The sequence below is a fragment of the Oryctolagus cuniculus genome, chromosome 6 (genome assembly GCF_051225735.1).
Source record: "Oryctolagus cuniculus isolate XC-2025 breed Fujian yellow rabbit chromosome 6, ASM5122573v1, whole genome shotgun sequence".
Classification (NCBI taxonomy): domain Eukaryota; kingdom Metazoa; phylum Chordata; class Mammalia; order Lagomorpha; family Leporidae; genus Oryctolagus; species Oryctolagus cuniculus.
Genome location: NC_142872.1, coordinates 110,789,767 through 110,811,926, shown reverse-complemented (window position 1 = coordinate 110,811,926; position 22,160 = coordinate 110,789,767). Strand labels below are relative to the sequence as shown.

The 22,160-nt window shown below is 38.9% G+C and overlaps 1 protein-coding gene across 9 annotated transcripts in view; it reads right to left on the bottom strand.

Annotated features, from left to right (window-relative positions):
• RALYL (RALY RNA binding protein like) overlaps positions 1-22,160 on the bottom strand; it is an 837,272-nt gene that overhangs the window by 157,193 nt on the left and 657,919 nt on the right. The window lies entirely within an intron of this gene.

The window sequence follows — 22,160 nt, the reverse complement described above, 5'->3', positions numbered from 1 at the left end:
CTCCTTTCTGACAACACTCACTTTGAGGAGATACTCCTAGTTCTGTTGTTTCTGTTGCCAAAAGCCCTCTTCATTCTTTCCTTACTTCTCGGTTCTTCTTTTCACAGTTGAACTGATTAGCAGTTTTTAAACAGGTTTCAGAGTAATTTTCTCTTTGATCTCCCTGCTTCTGTGTTTTTGTTTTTGTTTAGGAACAGCTACTAAAATTATCTTTCTAAGACACAAATCAGAGAAGTCTTCAAAAAGTTTATGGAAATTCATGCTATGAAAAAACTATGCAAAACTCAATTTCTGTTGTATCACAAAAACTTACTTGTAAGCTTCATTTTCCATGAATCTTTTAAAATACATTCATATAACTCACTCACTACAAATCTGAGTGCTTCCTGGAAATAAATAAGACACCCTGGGTTGGTTAGCATTGCTTTATAACAATCCTTACAGCACTTTGTGATACTTAACTATGATGTATTAAAAATTGCAGTACAATTAATTGCTGAGTTACCCACTAAGACTTTGAACTCTCTGAAGATACAAATCCACTCATGCTTACTTCTTTGGGGGCTCTTAATAATGATTTTGTTAGTAAACTTTTCCCGTCTTGCTCCCCATTTGTTTCTCCTATTCCTTTCTTACAGAATAAACTCCAACCCCCTTCATCAACTAAGAGTTCATTCATTATCAGTTTTCTGGGTGTCTTCCCATCCTTTTAACACTTCAGCCCAGAAATTCTCCATTGAGAAAATTGCTCAATATCTTGGTGGCATGTTGGTTTCCAACCACTCCTGTGCATTGGCTTACACTATATTTTCTTTCCTTTCTTTTTTTTTTTTTTTTTTGAAAGGCAGAGTGGACAGTGAGAGAGAGAGACAGAGAGAAAGGTCTTCCTTTGCCGTTGGTTCACTCTCAAATGGCCGCCGTGGCCGGCGCGCTGCGGCTGGCGCACCGCGCTGATCCGATGGCAGGAGCCAGGTACTTACCCTGTTCTCCCATGGGGTGCAGGGCCCAAGGACTTGGGCCATCCTCCACTGTACTCCCTGGCCACAGCAGAGAGCTGGCCTGGAAGAGGGGCAACCAGGACAGAATCCGGCGCCCTGACCGGGACTAGAACCCGGTGTGCCGGCGCTGCAAGGCGGAGGATTAGCCTAGTGAGCCGTGGCACCGGCTGGCTTACACTATATTTTCACAACAGTAATTTCAAAACTTTTTGAAGGACTAGTGTTTTGTCACTATTTACTAATAATTGATCTATTTTTCAAGTAATAACAAGCCAGGCCCTGACATACATTTAAATTTTTATTTATTTATTTTGTACTTTTTGAAAGTCAGGGAAACAGAAGGGCAGAGACAGAGATTGTCTATCCGCTTGTTTGTCCCTTGAATGTCCATAACAGTCAGGGCTGGTCCAAACTGTCAGGAGAGTTAAACTCAATCTGGGTCTCCTAAATGGATGCAGGGACTCAAGTACTTGGGCCATCATCTGCATCCTCACGGATTGCATATTAGCAGGAATTTGAATTGGTGGTGAAGGGGCAGCCAGGACTTGAACCCAGGCACTTTGAAATGCATGTGAGTGTGCCAAGTGGCATCTTAACAGCTCTGCAGAAAATCTCCCTCTCTAATCGTCATTTAAGATGGATGTGCCAAAGGACATAAAGACACACATTTTAGATCACAATTGCTTTATTCTAATCCTGATGTTGTCCATGTGGCCTTAAGAAACCCTTTCATAAAAAAAAAGAAACCCTTTCTTTGTGTCTCAGTATTTCATCTGCAAAATGCAGGCAATAACAGGCCTAATTCATAGTATTTTGTGGGGAATACATACACTTATTCATATGTAATCCACACATTATATAACTGAATAACTTAAATAGTGAGTAAATGAATGATTAACAAATATTAAGTATTATGACTGTACTAACTTTTGTCTTTGAGTCTTTTTTTATAGCCATCTCTTTAATCCTTATTCCTGGGTTCATGGCCCATTAACAATAGCTGGCGCCGTGGCTCAATAGGCTAATCCTCCACCTGTGGCGCCAGCACACTGGGTTCTAGTCCTGGTCGGGGCACCGGATTCTGTCCCGGTGCTCCTCTTCCAGGCCAGCTCTCTGCTATGGCCTGGGAGGATGGCCCAAGTGCTTGGGCCCTGCACCCACAAGGGAGACCAGGAGAAACACCTGGCTCCTGGCTTGGGATCAGCACGGTGCACCGGCTGCAGCGCGCTGGCCGCAGTGGCCACTGTGGGGTGAACCAACGGCAAAAGGAAGACCTTTCTGTGTCTCTCTCTCTCTCTCACTGTCCACTCTGCCTGTAAAAAAAAAAAAAAAAAAACAACAGTAATAGTACAGATTTGGGAATATGTTGGGATAGTGGTAAGATACAAATAATTATGGGATGTATTGGAGAAGCTAAGCAGCAGCCAGCAGAGGTGGCTGGAAATCACAGGATACAGCTGGGTTGGAAATACATTTTCAGGAGTCCCATCATCAATCTAGAGTTAGTATATGAAATCATAGGAGAGAGAGAGGCACCAGAGAGAGAATAAAACAAGAGGAAAAGCATTGAGGAAAGACTACTGTGTATCACAAACAAGTCCCTAGGCACGTAGAAGCAAATTTCAGAAAGAAACTGGCCCTTTGATATGGGATACAGTGGATTAACATGTTGTGCCATAAGATTTTTTTTTTTAGAGATAGACTGAAAATCTTAATCTACCCATGGTCCTTAGTTTCTTGTTATTCTCTTCCTTGCATTGGAAGAAAAAACAACAACATCAGCTCAGGCTTTTGTGCTGCTGGGATGGGTAGATGACTAGGAGATACAATGTTTGGGCACTTGGTCTCGGATGCAAAAGGCTCTGTGGGAAGAAGAAGCATCCCTGGAGCATAGCATGGAAGAAGCACCATGCTGCACAGGCATTGGCATCCTCTGATCATGGCCAAGGATGGCAGAGTAGGCTTTGTCAGTCAGCATCTTTAGTCCGCAAGAAGTACAGGAAGCTGCTGCCCACTGACCATGGGCAGGCACACCCAGAGGGCTCTAGTGCCCTTCTCCATCTGTGACCACCTACAGGGGGTGGTGCTGCGATGAATACACAAGGATTGTCCCACATGCAGCCTTCTGTGGTGTGCTACAACAACATTGGCAAAGCAGGTCTCTGGATGAGCTGTGATGGGCTAGTCTGAGGTGGATGAGAGTGGAAACAGTCATTTCCCTAAAAGCTTGCATGCCGTAAAGCTGAGAGGTCAAGTAAGTTTTAAACTTCATGTCAGTTGTGACTAATTGATGGCGGCTGCTGGAAACAACACCCTGACAGGAATGCTCAAACGTCCTTAGCCTGATGGTTGAAGGCTGTAATTCACTGATGTCTGACACAGGAATTAAAAGGGAAAGGAAGAGTGATGTCCAAACATATATTTACCAACTTTGTGCTAATGGAAGGTACAGAAGTTCACTCAAGGCTACAAAAGGAAAGAAGTATCAAGTCCAAGTAGAACTTAGATTTCTAGATATTCATGTATCTATGTGTCCATATAGTAAAGTATATGGACATAGGATAGTCAATATTTTAAGTTTGATAAACCATTTTTAGCACTTTAAATATCTAATCCTTATAGTCTTCCTGTGGAGTTAGTATCATTATCTCTATTTTATACCTGACAAACCCGAGGCTGAAAGGAACTGATTAACTTCTCCAGGACCTTAAAGCTAGAAAGCCATATAATTTTCAGTGATACAATTCAGGCCATCTGACTAAGACATTGAGTCTTTTCAGTTTTTCCTTAAAGATTTATTTATTATTTGAAAGGCAAGAGTAACAGAGGGAGAGGAAGAGACAGATAAAGAGAACTTCCACTGCTGGTGCACTCCCCAAGTGGCTGCAACAGCCATGGCTGGGCTCGCCTGAAGCCAGGATCCTGGAGCTCTATACTATTTTCCCACATGGGTGGCAGAGGCTAAAGTATTTGGACCATCTTTGATGCTTTCCCATATATAGTAGCCTGGAACTGTATTGGGAGCAGAGCAGCAAGGACTTGAATCGGTCTCTGATGTGGAATACCCTCATTGTGAGCAGCAGTTAAAGCTTCTACACCATACCACCACGCCCCACCTTGAGTCTTAATATTACAGTGTGCTTGTATTATCTTCCTAGATATTACTTGTTGAGCGTTAGAAGAGTATCAAATTCACTTGTTGTACTCCTGTGATGGGATTTTCCTACAGTGGATTCAATCTTTCTGCAGTAAAAGGCGACTTTATCTTCTATTTCCTGTGACACCTTTTTCAAGGGCTTTCATGCCCAATTGAAATCTCTGCTTAGGGCAATCATCAGGCCCCTCAGTAAGTTCCATTTTCAGCTACCACCATCTGTGCTGCCAACTCCAGGGACAGGTTAATAGATGGCAGATATATCATCCAAGAATTTCAGTGCTGTTTTGACACTCATACTCAGGACCTTTGCCATATTGAAAATTGAGACTGCAGGGCTCATCTCTCTCAGACAGGCTGTAATGTTCTTTCATAATTCCACCAGGAGGATTCAACTACAATAAGAGGGATGAGGTGAGGATCAAGAAAACCCTCCTGAGGCCAGCGGTTGTGGCATGGTGGGTTAACGTCCTGGCCTGAAGCACTGGCATCCCATATGGGTGCCGGTTCTAGTCCTGGCTGCTCATCTTCTGATCTAGCTCTCTGCTGTGGCCTGGGATAGCAGTAAAAGATGGTCCAAGTCCTTGAGCTCCTGCACCCATGTGGGAGACCCAGGAGAAGCTCCTTGTTCCTGGCTTCAGATCGGCACAGCTCTGGCCATTGCGGCCATCTGGGGAATGAACCAGCAGATGGAAGACCTCTCTCTCTGTCTCTACCTCTCTCTGTAATTCTGTCTTTCAAATAAATAAAATAAATCCTAAAAAAAAAAAAAAAAAAAGGAATGAGACTCTCCTGTCAATAAAGACCATTGACCATGCAGATTTTCTTGGGAAACCTGAAAGATTTTCCCCAATAGCTTAAGGGCAAAACTGAGGATGTTGGCAGCGTTGACCTCCCGTGGAGTCTCCTCTTTTACACCAATATGATTCCCTCACACTGGGAGTGTGCACAAATCTGCGGATACTTCTATTAAATTATGAGTAATGATCTTCTAAAAGCAACCCTTTGAAACTCAATTTTAATATAGATTTGATCTTCTTAGTTCCAAAATTATATACTGGTGGCAATAAATTTAAGGTAAACCAGCAAGTGATTCTTCAACTGTCTCTTTCTTACTTAGCTGCTTGCTACTGGCTATTAAATCCAAATTCTGTCAAGGGTACAGGTGATGGAAACAGGTAATCAGTCATGGAGTCATGGGTTTGAGATCTTAATTCTCAGTCCTGTTAATCATAAAATTTTGATGCCTTCCTTTTTTTTTTATTCCACATGTAGACAAAGATACCAGGGTTGATACAATTCTGTGCAATATTTTGATTTCTAGTCATAAATTATACAGTGTAATTGACATAGTCAATTACACACCTCTCCCCTGCCTGCATGATAACCATTCTATGTACTTCACTGTGCCCCATACTCTCATATCCACTCATATCCCAGTTCAAGCTCACCCTCTCTCCTTGAAAGTAAGTTGTAGCTAGTGTCTGAAACAAATTAGGTAACAACAATTCATGTTTGCATGTGTTTTGTTAAACTGTGTTTCTGCCCTTGTACCACTGACATATTGGACTGATGGATTAGTCTGTCAGCGCTTCACTGATCCAGCTTCCACCGTTTCTACCTCCACAATTCTCTGAAGAAATTAACTCCTAGCATTTAATTTCAGAATTTGATAATCCTAACTGCCACAGGCTGAAAAAACTGTTTGATGCCAACCAACCCTGGATTATTCAATTTTACCTATTCTTGGATTATGCAGGGCTGTGTTTTGACTACATGATAAAGTCCCTTTTGCCCTGTAGCTGAAGCTATTTTATAAGTATGAGAGTTAATAATTCTAGATCTTGTTCTATTCTGGATGCTTCCTGAGTTAACTCTGCAGGATTAAGCCATAACACAAAATATAGATAAAAAATCGTATTTGTTTTTGTCAGTCTCTAATAGACTCTACCATGCTTAATCCATTGGCAAATTATTAATTAACATAAATTTTAAAGAGGGTTTGACTCAACTGATCACTTCCTATAGAGAATGTTTTCTTCCATGGGTTCCATAGTAAGCAGTCTAGCTACTTAACTAGTTTTATCTTTTCAGTTACATTTGTTCAAATACTAGAGTGTTCTAGAGCTCAGTCCTTGGAATTTTTCTCTTTTCTCTTTACTTACTCTCTTGCTGTTCTCATCTAATCCATGTCCTCGAATGCCTTCTTTCTACTGAAGAGTCAAAAATATGCACATCCTGTCCAGACTTCTCTGAACTCCAGATTTTATATTCAATGTTTGCTTGATATAATTAACATGTCGAATAGTCATCTCAATGCATTGCAAAGCTAAGCTAATCTCCACCATCCACCTTAACCTACTCCAATCTCAAGTATTTCCCGTATCTCTTATTTGCAACTTCATGTGTCCAGCCCTCAGTCCACAAACCCTGAGGACGGCTTTAATAAACAGATCTCAGTTTCTTCTCTCCACCCTGTAAGACGTGGAATCTATGTCTTTGTGACCGCTCTCAAAAAAAGAATGTGACAGATGTGACATTATGGAAATCAAAAGTCAAGTGTTAAGAGGACACAGGCAGCTGCTTCCTTCTTCTTGAACTCAGTCACTATGTTAAAACCCTGTCTACTTTGAAACCACCACAATGTGAAAAGCATAAGCTGACCATATGGAGGTACCAAATAGAAAAGACACTCAGCCTACACAACTCTTCTAGCCATCCCCGGCTGAGGTGCCAGATATGTAATTGAAGAAGTTGTATTGTGTTGGACACATGGGGAGAATATCTGTTCATCTGAACTCAGCCCAGAATTCTGGTATAAGTTAGATCCGTAAGTTTTGTTATCCAGTAGCATATGATGAAAACAACATCCATGATTCAATTTTTTCTCTCACCCCAATATGTCAGTAATCTTTCTGGCTCTATTCTTGTTAACATAACCATTTTCCCCATCTCAGCTGCTACCATGTTATCTGTGTCATTATAATCCCCTTCCTGATGTCCCACGTTCCAGCATTGCTCCTCTACAATCTGTTCTCAACATAAAGCTAATGCATCCTTCCAAAACTGAAGTGCTGCTATGGTAAAACCCTGTTTTAAGACATTCCAAAGGCTTTGTCTTTCACTCAGAGTAAAAGCCAAAGTACTTCAAAGGCCTATAAAGCTTTACATTATTTAGTAGCCACATTATATCTCTAACATCATCCCCTTAGCTTCTCCCGACTCTGCTCCAGAAACACTGGCCTTCTTGCTTTTTCTCCAACTCATGTGCATACTTCAGCTTTATGGCTTTTTGATAACTAGTTCCTCTACTGGAAATGCCTTTCTCCACAAATCACCTACCTGCTTACCACCCTATTCAAAATTGCACATCTTTCCATTTCTCCATCCCAATCCTTCTTCTTTAGCTTTATAAATAATATATATGTATATATACATATAATATACCTATATATATAAGACATGTATTACTTTCCAACATAATCTGTTTTCTTTAAATTTTCTGTTATCTCACTATTGAAGGCAACGTCAAGGATTTCTGTCCATTTTGTTAATTGATGTATTCTCAATGTCCAGTAGGTGCTTAATAATTAATGAACAGATGACTAAATCAGTAAATTTGCATTTTTCCTCTTTCATTTGATCCACTAAAATGTCTAACAGAAGCTAAATTTGGTCAGTCCCTGAGCAAGTCCTGCCAACAGAAGCTAAAAGATAAATGTCTGTTGCAGGCTTGAAATCATGTGTTCTGCTCAAAACTGTTGGGATCAGAAGTTCTGCAAGTCTCCATTGTTCCTAAATAGACTCTTAGGACTAACTCTATATGAAGGACTTATTTTTTCCTTCATCTATGTCTCTATCATTTTTTTAAGATTTATTTTTTTATTTTTTTATTTGAAAGTCAGAGGAGGGAGGGAAGAAGGGAGGGAGGGAAGGAGGAAGGGAGAAAGAGAAGAGAGAGAAGAGAGAGAGAGAGAAATATCTTCCATCCACTGGTTCACTCAAAGTAAGTCACTAAGCAGCTCAATTCACAGGACTATTTTGTGGGTTGTCCTCTAATTCCTTTTAAAATTCAGGTATTGTTTGGTGTATCATTCTTTAAAAGTGCCTTATGATATATTGCTATACTGATCCTCCTTTGGCTATCTCTTGTATTGGCAGATTCTGTTAAGAGTTTAGGACATATTGCCTACCTTCTCTTTTTCCTTCATGTCCCACATTCCACATAACAAGGCTACCACCTGGACTTATTCTGCTGCTACTTGGAGCTCACATACACTATGTTCTTCAATGCAGCAACAACACAGCTGAATTACAGCTTTACATACAATAAGGGGCAGTTATAGCCAGGCAGAAGTCATTGTTTTATTAAGGGCTCACTAATCTGTAGTAGGAAGTGCCATTACCATACATTACCAATTACATAGTGTGTTGCCTCACTTAAAGGACTCAACAATTTTGACTTTTCAGTTTTCAGGATTAGAATCTTTAGATGCTGTCTTTCACTGCATGCTGCTTCTTGCACTTCCCTCTGCATGCCAAGCTCCTCATTCTATCCTGGCATTAACTGGCTGTCAGGCCACTTCCAGCAGTTAGCCCTGGCAATAACTGTGTCTCTACAGGGCTGTTGGACTGTACTGAACTGTGAGACAAATGTTAATGAAGTTGCCCTTTTTAAAAGTAACTTTTCTAATAACCACGGTGATGAGAGGAGTCTAATTCTAAAGATGAAAGGTTGTATCCATTTAACTGGCTTTGCCTAACAACAAGCAAAGAAAAAAATTACATTTTTGCATGAATGAATATTTTGTATGATTTTTAAAAATATATATCTTTTTCTGTTATAAAGTTCTCTTTAAAAATTTCCATTAGGTATTAATGTTACTGGAGAAACATCCACACTCTCAATATTCAAAGGCAATGGCAGTTAATATTTTGCTCCATTCCTTTTGTCTTCATACGTTTTACTTATTAAATAACTTTGGACATAATGCACAGGTATTTTTTCTATAACAAAACACTAAATTTTTTCCATGGCTTTATGAACAACTTTTGAACATTTCATTTAATACATATTCCATAATACTTAGTATTTTGGTGAGTTCATATTATTTTCCATCATAAATAAAATTGAAAGGAACATCTTTTGGGAAGTAATTTCATATTCTTTACATGTTAAATATATGTAGGGGGTGGGCGTTTGCTTTGGTGATTAAGGCACACATATTCCATATTGGAATGTCTGGGTTTTGAGATCCTGTTCCACTTTCAATACAGCTTTCTGCTCATGTACACTGTGTGAGGCAACAGATGATGACTCAAGTACTCAAGTCCTGGCTATCCATGTGGGAGACCTAGATGGAGTTGCAGGCTGCCAACTTTGGTCTGGTCCACACCTAGCTATTGGAGGCATTTAAGGAGTAAAGCAGCAGTTGGAAGATTTCTGTATCTGTTTCTCTCTCTCTCTTTGGCCTTTCAAATGAAGATGTTTGAAAAAGTGACACCATTAAAGATATTTAGGATTATCTCCTTAGATACACTTTAAGAGATGGAATCACTTAGTGAATATATATGACTATTTTAAGATTTTACATAAAATTTGAAAGAAAAAAGGAATAAACTCAATACTGAAGCACAGGTGCTTGATTTCAACCTCTGGATTAGAAAGTAAACAGACGTTTTTCAGAATATTAGAAATGGAAATAAACTAAGAAATAGTTCATCCAACTCTTTCATTTTCCAATGAGAAAACTGGATTTAAAAGACATTGAATCAATTATAGTTACTTGGTGTGATCAGCAAGTAGTAGATAAATGATCTGGTTGCAGGTTTCCTGACTTCCAGTCTAGTGCTACTAACCAGTGAAATCTCTTTAAAATGTGAATAATCCTGACACATAAGGAGAGATTTTGCCAGAAGACAGGATATTTCAAACTATTAAAAACCAAACAATTTAACATGACAGTTTTTGCTTCCAATGTAATATTCTTAATAGAAACAATATCCTTGTCCTTCAATTCTCTCATATAGTAAACATAAACCAAATAGACATCAACACTGACTTGGAGGAAGATCCCTGAATATTCTGAGTGTAAACAATAGCAACAAAATAAATTCTCAATCATCCCACTACAAAGAAACTTGGAAAATGTTATAGTCAATTATTTTTCAAAAGAATAAATATTCATCTGAGGCATTCATCATCCATGGCCAACTGATAATCTAATGACACTATGCAGCTTTTTCACCTCCTTCTGTTTAGACATGGAAAAAGGAGGCTTTTCTAGCTTCATTTCTTGTATTTATAATCAATCAGATGATTACTTTCAGAATGACATCAAATGTTTTATCAGTCTGCCCAGTTTAAGTTTCTGCTTCCTCAGGAAAGCTACTAAACATATTAACACTGTGCTAGCTGGATTGATTCCAAGCCCTTCCAATTAGAACATGCCTTGTCAGTGTTTCCGCATACACCTTCCTCCTATCTAATCCATAATTTTCTTAAAGATTTTTATTTATTTATTTGACAGGTAGAGTTACAGATAGTGAGAGACAGAGACAGAGAGAAAGGTCTTTCTTCTGTTGGTTCACTCCCCAAATGGCCGCAACTACACTGATCTGAAGCCAGGAGCCAGGTGCTTCCTCCTGGTCTCCCACGTGGGTGCACAGTCCCAAGCACTTGGGCCATCTTCCACTGCCTTCCCAGGCCACAGCAGAGATCTGGACTGGAAGAGGAGCGACTGGAACTAGAACCAGGCACCCATATGGGATGCTGGTGCTGCAGGCGGAGGATTAACCCAGGAAACCATGGTGCCAGCCCCTAATCCATAATCTAATAATCTAATCTCTAAAGGTTTTCCCAAAGCCTCCAGGGTTGAGGATGCAAATTTGAGTCATTTTTCCAGTCTCCTTTCTGGTTAATAAGAAAAACTTTGTTCTCTCAAAATTCTGACATCAAAAAGATGAATGGGAGTAGGAGTTTATGTAATTTGAACAAGGAAATTGAGGTCTATTATATATATATAATATATTATTTTTATATATATACTATTTTATTATATATATTTGGCCGAGGAAAGCTAAGAAATTTGCATTTCATTTTTCAATTGTGCAAAATTTAAAAATCCTTTTTATAGTAATCTTTTCTAGCAACTTATAATTTGTGATAAGTATTTTAAGCTTTAATTGGCCAGAAGAAAAGACATTTTTTAAAGATAATAGAATTGGATAATTTCACAAAATGATTTTCTGTGGTTAAAAAAATTACCCACACAGTAAATATAAGACAAAAATGACAGATGGAAAGGGTTCTTCGATTTCTAGTAATCCAACTGCATTTACCTATGTTACAGATATTAATTTCTTCTTTTCTTTTCTCCTGATTTTGTGTGGGCTCATATATTCGTCTCCATTCTGACAAATTTGTTGTGACTACTTGTTTTGGTTGTTAGAAGGTAAATGTTTTGTCTGCTCTCAAAGCATCAGCAAACATGTTAGGAGTGCGTTACTGTCATGTTTACAGGCCAAAGAACAATTAGGACAGTAGGGCAGAGAGTTCAATTGCAGGGCAGAATAAGAGGGACTTTCCATCACCTCTTAAACAGTGCTCTCAATTGTGCTTAGGGGAAATGAGACAAAAGATAAAACTTCAATTTGGAAGAAGAAATATAGAATGATTTTAAGTTGGGAAGAAGGAAACTGGTTCTTAGCACAAGCTTGGAGCCAGGTTGTTCATTATCTCTGAACCTTGACATTCTCCCTTGCACTGCCATTAAGGACAAATACAAATACATAAGAGCTGATTTCTCCCTGTTGAAAATAAGGGAAGAGATTTCCCTCCTTTCTTTTTTCTTTGGACATTTGCTTTAGAAAACTGTTTCCTTAATACTTTCTCCTTCTTTTGAAATGTACATACACCCATTGAAGAGAAGATTGGCAATATGTCAGCTTTGTGTTGCAAGAGTCTTTCCCTGGCACCTGGGGACCATCCTTTTGCAATGCAATTCTCACTAGGAGGGAGGGGAGAGAGTGCATTTATCTCCAGGTTTGGGGGAGTGGAGTGCAGGGGAAAGTGCCTAACATCCTACTTCAGAGAACACCTAACTCCAAGTTGCAAAACTATTTCTGTTATGAGGCTAGGAGAAACTTGGTTTCCCTCTGTATAAAGTCAATTAGCTAACAGAAAGGGTGACAACAGTTACCAGGTGAGAATGAATTATTAGTGACAAATGATGCTGTCAAATCCTGATACATGAAGACTAGTTATTTACTTTGAAAAAAATTATGGAATGGGTAGTATCTGTTTGATTGCTTAGAAAGGTGAGATTTCTTTCTGTCCTCATTCAATCTTATAGCAGGCTGTATTGTGATGTATCCCACATCCACCTCTTTGGAGAGAACTTCTGGCTTGGTAACTGATTTTGTTTTATTTATATTTCTCCAACAATGACAGTAGCAACATAACATTAAAGACTTTTTAGTCATTAACAGGATTCACTTAGACATTGGTCTTGAAATTGGACATGACCTATTTCTAGCCTACCTGGCCTAGAGCACATAGCCCGAAGGCTACCCGCCCTGGAGGCATAGGGCTACAGCAAGCCCCTACAGGCAAGAGGCCAGGGAAAAGAGAAGGGCCAGGACACACCGAGTCCTGGGCTTTTAACCCACTTCCAAAGGGGAGTGGTTAATTAAACTGATTGGCTGGTGGGCACCCAGGTGTGGCGGGTGTGTGTGTGTGTGTGTGTGTGAGAAGTCACACAGCAGGGACGTGGTGAAGGTATCAGGTAGGGGGTGAAGTCACACAGGGGCGTGGCGAAGGCGTGGCCTTCCAGCTCACAAACCTAATTGATTTTAACCTATATGCCTACCTACTTCAGTCTTAGGGCACATTTAAATTTCTTTTATGCTCTCTTCTTTGTAGTCTTGTGATATGGGAAATATCTTGGGATCTTGAATCAATTGGGTAAACTGAGAAAGCAGAGATGATATGAGCCCTTGATGAAAAAAGAATCATGAGAGAACCCTTCAAGACAAAAAGGAACTTACTTGCTAATTTATTTTAGGTTGGAAATTCAAGGCCCTAAATCCTCTACTGAGGACTGTTCTAAAATAAGAAACAGGACACTGGATTTAAACAGAATAAAAAGCTCCAACCAAATGATGGAAGTAAATGAAGTCAGCACTAACAACAAAGACATGCCAACTTATGAGCAAAGCAAGCAAAGGCACTGCTGTTTGCAAGACAAAATTCACAAAATATCTTTATTCCAAATGGAGAGCAATATGAGATGCATACTTTCCTACTACTAAGCTCCAGGAGGGAGCAGTAGTGTGACTTTTTGTGTTGTAACTCCAACATGCTGTCAGGCAAACCAGGAAGAAAATGGAAGGAGATGCAAGGAATCTGTCAGGAAAGACCATAACACAAACCCTGCTGATGAGATCTTTGGGAGAGTAGAAAATCCTGTTTTCATAAATAAAAGACAAGGTACATTATCTAAAATGAAGGAAAATCAACACCTAGAGGAAATCAGCTGCGTGTCTTCATTTGCATCTGCCAACTGAATGAGATGAAATCCACAGGCCCTTCTATCCAATGTAGGTTTACTATTTACTTTCCAATTCTCCCCACCACAAAGGAGAAAAAGTATTAAACAGCAGGTCATATGTCACTGTATGAAATGTGGTAGACATATAAGCACAGTCTTTTCCTTCTAGTCCTTAAGGCTAAGTGTACAATCCAATCACATATTCAACCCATTTTTGCTTTCTGTCTCCTCCATGTGTGAAGTTTTGCAGGTAATTTAAGCAATTCTGTTCTGTAGATAAAGCTATCAGGAACACCACTTTCAAAATCTCATAGGAGGATGAACTTGTCACAAGATGTCACAGGATGGTAAATTGCCTTGGGAGAAGCAGGAAGAAATACAGTGTGGCTTATTCTATTGCAGTTAATCTTTGGCTTTCACCGAGAAGCTTCACAAGAGAAAGTCCATTAGCTTTAAAACATTGTGTGTGTGCATGTGTGTGTGTGTGTGTGTGTATGCTGCTTAAATGCACTTAGGGTGGTACCTGCCATGTATAATGTTCACTGATTTCATATGAAGGCCTACGTAATAAGTATCTGTCAGAGAAGAAAGAGAAAAAATAGTTTTTTTTCACATAGTACAGTACTGTCTTTTACTATATGGCTACATAAATTATCATGCTTGATTTGACTGCCAGGAATCTCATAGCTAAGTTTGTTGCTTACAACACTGTCATTGTTTAAGTATTATTAATATAATTAAACCTCTTTCTTCCCAAATTCTCATCCAGTTCTTGGCTCTTATTACATTCTTGTTCTTCAAATTGGTTATATGATTTTATTTTCTTTGGTTGTATTATAAATATCTCAAATCAAAAGTGTAATCTTCAAACAGCCTGAAGACTATTGACATAAATCACAAAAGCCCTGGAGATGGATTCTCTGCCTTAAGGAATTGCACTATCCAATTGTCCTGAATCCCTACCATGTTTTTTCTAGATGTAAGATGATATTCATGGCTATTTATGTGCTAAAATAATAACAGAAAACTGCAAATAGGCCATTCTTTAACTTTTGCCTGCAGCAGTGCTATTTTAATAGGCACTGTGTCAGCATTTATTTAAACATTTTAAATGTAAAGGTTTTTAAGTTATATGTGCTTAGTGTTACAATACGAGGGACATATAAGTAAAAGTAACTTTTTTATATAAATCTCTTCTTCTTTAGGGAGTCATGGGAAACATTAACCTGTTTACATAACTGCATACATTTTCATAGCTGAAGGCTCATTTAAAATGTCTCCTTAAAGTAGTTTGTTATAGACTTTTTTCTTCAAATAATCATAACAAGTAAAATTTTTAAAAGGTGAAAGATTTATATGATCTGAAGAGAAACCAGAGTACAAATAAAATTTGTAGAGTATCTAATAGTTCCATCTGATGGTTCACTCCCTAGATGGTCGCAACAGCAGGAGCTGTGCCAATCTGAAGCCAGGAGCCAGGAGCTTCTTCTGGGTCGCCCCCATGAGTGCAGGGTCCCAATCACCACATGAGTGCAGGGTCCCAATCACTTGGGCCATCTTTTTACTGCTTTCCCAGGCCATAGCAGAGAGCTGGATCAGAAGTGGAGCAGCCGGGTCTTGAACTGGCGCCCACAGGGGATGCCGACGCTTCAGGCCAGGGCATTAACTCACTGAGCCACAGTGCCGGCCCCTAACATACTATCTTTCAAGAAACTCCTTGATTAAGCCAGTGCTGCGGCTCACTTGGCTAATCTTCACTTGGCTAACCCTCAAGAAACTCCTTGATGTAGCCAACAATCTGAGAAACAGCAGATGAATTTCCAACCACTTGGAATGCTATAGTTGTTTCAGGAGTGAGGCTTATCTATCGCTATTTTCACTGAAGGTGGTAATGTACAACATTCACACAACTGACAATTATCAATAAAGTAAATCTTTGACCATGTCAACATTCATTTGGGAACTTTGAATTACAGAGAACTCAACTTTAATACCCAGATTCAGCGATATTCATTTTGGAGTTTTAGAAATACACATTCTTTTTTTTTTCTTTTTTCTTTTTCTTTCTTTCTTTCTTTTTTTTTTTTTTTTGACAGACAGAGTGGACAGTGAGAGAGAGAGAGAGAGAGAGAGAGAAAGGTCTTCCTTTTTGCCGTTGGTTCACCCTCCAATGGCCGCCGAGGCCAGCGCGCTGCGGCCAGCGCACCGTGCTGATCCGAAGCCAGGAGCCAGGTGCTTCTCCTGGTCTCCCATGCGGGTTCAGGGCCCAAGGACTTGGGCCATCCTCCACTGTACTCCCGGGCCATAGCAGAGGGCTGGCCTGGAAGAGGGGCAACTGGGACAGAATCTGGCGCCCTGACCAGGACTAGACCCAGCAATAACATACTTCCAAAATGAACTTGGTAACCATGATAATTCTTGCTTTTGTGTGCATTTTAGAAAAACAGGACATATTAGCAAGCAGGTAGGAGGGACTATTTCCTTCTATTCCTCACATGCCGTTGTGTAACCCAAGTCATCCATTCTTAGAGGCTTTCTGAGTGGACCCACCTAGCTATCTAGGTAGAAAAGAAGGAATCCTTTGTCAGTGCAAAGGTAGGCATTGCCCCTGGAAGTATTAAGTTTCTGTAAGTGAATATTTACGGCCCTTGATGTTATAAAATGAGATGGAAAATAAAGGCAATGATAATAGCTATAATTATTAAACATCTCAGCAAACTTGAGTAAGTCAATAGAGTGGAGATATCCAGGATGTTTTCTCTCCTTATTGATTCAATTACTTTCATTTCATTTATTTCATTCATTTATATTCAGGTTTTGAAAGAAGGAGTGACAGAGGGCTGGGCAGAGGAAGAGAGTCAGAGAGAGAAAGAGTGGGAGAGAGAGAGAGAGAGAAAGAGAGACTGAGACAGAGACATAGACAGAGACAGAGAGATAGAGAGAATCTTCCATCTTCTGATTTACTCTCCAAACACCCACAACAGCCAGAACTGGGCTAGGCAGGGCAGAAGATAGGAGCTCAAATTCAATCTGGGTCTCTTATATGGGTGGTCGAGAATCAAGTATTTGAGTCATCACCTGTTGCCTCCCAGAGTGTGAATTAGCAGGCAGCTACACTGGAAACAGGAGCAAGGAGTTGATTCAGCCTTAATTTAACCAGCACGGCTTAACTGCTGTGTCAGAAGTCTACCACTTCATTAATTGGATTTCTATTTTCAAGGTTATATGGGAAATTTGATCACTTTGAGGGTCACATTTCTTAGTGATGTGCCAGAGACACAATGAATAGAAGAGGATTATAGAACTCACATGGGCCCAGGGGAAAACAAATCACCAGAGATAATTTGCAGCAGTAATTTAACTTGGCCTGTGGTCTTAAAGTTTTTTTTTTTTTTTTTGAACACTGACATTTTCATGCTATAACTCATGTTTATGGGAACCACCACCAATCTTGGTGATCTCAAACTGGTGATGGTGACAGTTCTGGTTATCCTGTGACAGTCTTAAAAAGAATTGCAGTTATTTGTAGTGATGATCCTGATTCCTAGGGTCATATTTGTAGGGTGAAAAGGTTGCTATGAAAGGCATCTATATAACAATTACAGAACCATATTTGACAATCTCTAAGAAATCTACTAAGCTAGGAAATCAGTGAAATAAAATTTTATGTGTAACATGTCCTACTGAGCTGTGTTCCCTAAAACAAGGAGGGCTGCCCCTAGGTGAATGAAAATTTGTACTTGTTTTGCTATGATAAATGGTGTCTTTGTTCTTTCATGTCTTTGTTGCCTTTGCTCACATCAGAGAAGCGAGATCTGTCTACTTTATAAGCACAAGCAAAACCATCTAACAGTTATTCTCATTTAGCAATTAATTAGCATTAACTGGAACTTGGCATGTTGGAAAACTCAGATTGAATTATTTTAGAGCATTATATATATTATGTAGGGTACATAGCACATTTGGAGAAGTAATTTATTAAATGTTATAGTATTTTCCCAAGAGGATGGATTAGCTATTCACCATTAGGACAAGGTCCAATATTTATGAAATGTTCACAAATGATTAATTACATTTCATTTACAAATAGACTAGCAGGAGACATTTATTGCAAGTGCTATTTTAATGAATTGTCTGTGAATTCATGTCCAAGGTTGCAATAATTTATTTTCTGCTACCTTCACCCAACCTTACAGTTCAACCTGCTACTGCTTGTCAATGCCTCACAAATTGCATCTTGGAATCATTTGCTCATTGTTCCAGGTGCTTGAGCTAGAAAACTTGGGACATCCGTGACTCTTCTCTCACACCCCATTTCCAAACATTAGCAATATCCCAATAGCTCCTTGTTGCCTTTAGAATAAAGCTATCTCTAATCTGATATCCAGAGATAGTCACAGCTTGGGCCACCATAATGTTGTTACCCATTCTCTACCAAGTTGACTAGTGAGATGCTATTCTCCACCTCTGTGGCTTCATCCTTGCACATTTTTTCTTTGTCTGGCATGCCCCTGTTTCCCTTTGATGAATGAATGCCTGCTTGCTCAAAAACCAGCTCACGTATCATCTTCTCTTGTGAGTTCCCCAGACTTTTCACTTCCTCCCCCTTAGGCAGAATCAGTAACTCTGATTTATTTTCTTAATACAGGTGCTTGCATACTTCTGGGTTGTCCTTGTTTACTTATGCATCAAAGTCATGAGAAAGTAAGTTTCTTAAAGCCTCATTGTATTTATTTTTGTATCTTCTAACACATATTAAGCATGTAGTGAAGACTGGTTGGATAAATTGAAAGTCCTCTTAAAAGAGGAAATAAGGCAAAGTTATTCCTCAGTGGATACTCCAGGTGAAGACCCTTTTGTGGTTGGTGATGGAGATAAAGTGGACGTACATGAAGAAGAACTAACAGGAGATCATTTCCAAGCCTCAACAGAGAACAGCCATAAAGACAGAGTAGTTTAAAGCAGGAAGGTAAATTAGACATTACCTTTAATTATACTCTTATGTACAAATAACTTACTTTTATTACATTATACTCTCTTCTCAATCTGTAGCTTGGCATTTTTTGTGCCAGTTGCCTAGAAAAGTAGCTATTATAGTCCCTAGAACATAGTAAACAAACAATAAATGAACGAGTGAACAAATGGAAATATTCTAGTATTTTTTTTTTTTTAGGTAAGGAAACAGACTCAAAGATGCAAAGCATAGGAAAGCAGAAGCCACATCTTTTCTAAGGTGCTACCGTATTTTCTATGTTGAGCTAGATGCTTTCATTTCATTATGTAATTTATACTCTCAAGAAAATTATGCAACTATTATGTTAGATAAACAACTCAAGGCTCACATCTGTGTTCTATGATCACACAAATACTTTGTCATTTTGTTGTTCTTGTCTGGTGCTTGTCACCTGCTGGCATGGTATTCTTGGGCAGTGGTATATTGATAATTGGTTTTGGTGACTAACAAAACTCTGCTTTGAATATTCTGTATTATTAACATGGTAGCATGTGAGTAGATATAGGGAGCTGTGATCTAGTATCAAGATCACTAGACTTGAAGGCTGAAAACTAATGTTCAGTTCCTAATCCTGTTATCTTACTTTAAGCAAATCCTTTAACATCTTAGAAATTTAGTTCTCTCATGTGTAAAGCAAGGCATGTAATTCCAGCTTTGTGGAGTTCTATGATGAACAGAAGAAAGATGACCACAAAAACAGTTTTCCACCTAAAAATAAAGTTTCATTATTCTGAAGCTTATGTAAGAATAAGAATATGTGTATAAAAAGGCTTTCTCAACTCATGCTCATTCCCTTTTATTTCATTTGTTACTGTTTTGCAATTTCACTGTACGCTGGCTTGTATTCATATAAACAGATTAAAATAAAATAAATAAGCTTTTCCCGATTGATGTGATTTGTATTCAATATAGCATATTTAAATGAAATTCTGCTTTTAATTTTTTGAATTCATAATTCAACATGATTTAGTAATAGAGAATTAACAGCTAAAAGACAGTTGTTTCTTTTCATGAGCTTCCATTATCATAACGAAATCAAAAAAGTGCAAGAACAGGGAACATATGAAAATTAACAGCACTGCACAGCCATGACAACTTCATGATTTGATTGCCTGCCTGTTTTGTTAATAATTGAAAATATGACATTTCAAATTTCCATACTCTCTACAGCTCTATGCATCTATTTAAAAATGAATCTGCTAAAATAATTATTACTCAGTTTTGTTTCTTTTCTTTTCTTTTTTTTTTTTTTACAGGCAGAGTGGACAGTGAGAGAGAGACAGAGACAGACAGAAAGGTCTTCCTTTGCCGTTGGTTCACCCTCCAATGGCCACCGCGGCCAGTGTGCTGCGTCTGGCGCACCGTGCTGATCCGAAGGCAGGAGCCAGGTGCTTCTCCTGGTCTCCCGTGGGGTGCAGGGCCCAAGGACTTGGGCCATCCTCCACTGCACTCCCAGGCCACAGCAGAGAGCTGGCCTGGAAGAGGGGCAACCGGGACAGAATCCGGCTCCCCGACCGGGACTAGAACCTGGTGTGCCGGCGCCTCAAGGAGGAGGATTAGCCTAGTGAGCCGCAGCGCCGGCCCATTACTCAGTTTTATAAACATTGCATTTTACCTCAAAAAAGGCACAGAAAGTATTATTTTTCTTGTGTTGACTTCTCTGCTTTTTTTTTTTTTTTTTTTTTTAGAAAAAGATTTCTTTTATTGGAAAGGCAGAGTGGCAGAGAGAGAGGTTACAGACACAGAGAGAAAGAGATCTTCCATCTGCTAGCTCATTTCCTAAGTGGCTGCAATGGCCAGAGTTGGGCAAGAAGGAAGCCTGGAACTCCATTCAGGCTTCCACATGGGTGGCAAGTTTCCAAAAATTTCAGACATCCAAAATTGCTTTCCCATGAGCTTTGGCAGTTAGCGCATTAGAAAGAGAGCAGCTAGAACTCCAATCAGTGCTCCAATGTGGGATACTAGTGTTGCAAGTGGTGGCTTAATGCACTCCGGACGTTCATCTCTGCTCTTATTGCCAATACTAATTTATGACAAATTATCAAAATTTATTTTTTTGTTGCTTTACATTTTTATATAAATTTTTATTAAAACAAAAGAATTTCCAAGTAATAAGATAGTATGATATATTTTTCAATATAACTTTGAAAATCTCTGATGGTCACACAGAAAAAAGCTCTAGGGCCTTAGGCATGAATAGGATCTTAACAGCGATCTGATTCCAATCCTTATGCATATTTTAAGGTTTGAAAAATGAGGCTGTAAGTGGCTGAAAGGAGATATGCCAGTTTTCAGAGGCTAAAACAAAGAAATAGCTTGAGGCCTTCTTATAAGCACTCTTCTTATTCTACTCTATCAGAACATACTTCATTTTAACTTACGAAGGCTCTTCAAAAAGTTCATGAAAAATTCATGTTATAAAAATTATGCATGTATTTCAAAAATTTTTGCTCCAAAATAAAGTTATCTTTTGATTACCTTTTGAAGTTCCTTCATACATAATGTAATTGTCTTTTGTCCGAATTATATCAGGACAAAAGTTATTCTTGCTCAACACTTATGTTAGCTTTTTTGATGTGGATGCTGATTGAAGGATGATATGTATCTAGGTGAGGATCAAATAAATTGGATGATAGGAGATCTCAATAACCTGGAACAACTGGCTAAATCTATCACAAGGGAGCTTAACAGAGAGATGTAAAGTCAGCACTTACAGTACAAAAACCAATAGCAAAAGTGCATGAAGGAGGGCAGTTTAAAAGCAGAATGTGACTTTTTTTTTAATCAAAAGTGGTTGTGTTTAAAGAACTAACATTCATTCTTTGTTTATTCTTGTCCTCTTTTCCAAATCAACTGAATTTTACTTCACCTAATAGAAATATGTTCAGGACAACAAAGGCACTAACTCTAGTCTACTCTACCCACCTGCAATTCTGAATATAGGTAAGACACTGACAAACTAATGCAGTCAGAGTGAAAAGACCAAAAGGTTAAATTGACTCAGAGCAAAGTAATTTAAGTAAGGCCAAGATAATTGGATGTGCCTCTCTCAAAACAGAATAATTATTTTTGTTTGTTTTGGAGAAATAACCATGAAAAAAACATACTCATTGTGACAGAAGAAGCTGATTGAGTGGGAAAAATGTGGACTGTGGCATCAGAAGATGTGAGTTTGAGTACTGGTACCATCATTTACCTGTGGTGTGACCCTGATAATAAAATCCCTTAAGAAACTAAATCTCAGTTCTTAACCTGCAAGATGAGAACAGGAACAACTACATTGTAGTACTGTTATGAAAATTAAATTAAACCATATATGTAAAACACCTATAGTACATAGCATGCAGCTGATAGTCAAAAAACTTTTCCATCCACTTTTCAGGTAAAGTCATTAGAGATTTTCATTAGATTTGAGAGCTGTCATTAGAAAGGTTATATAAGCA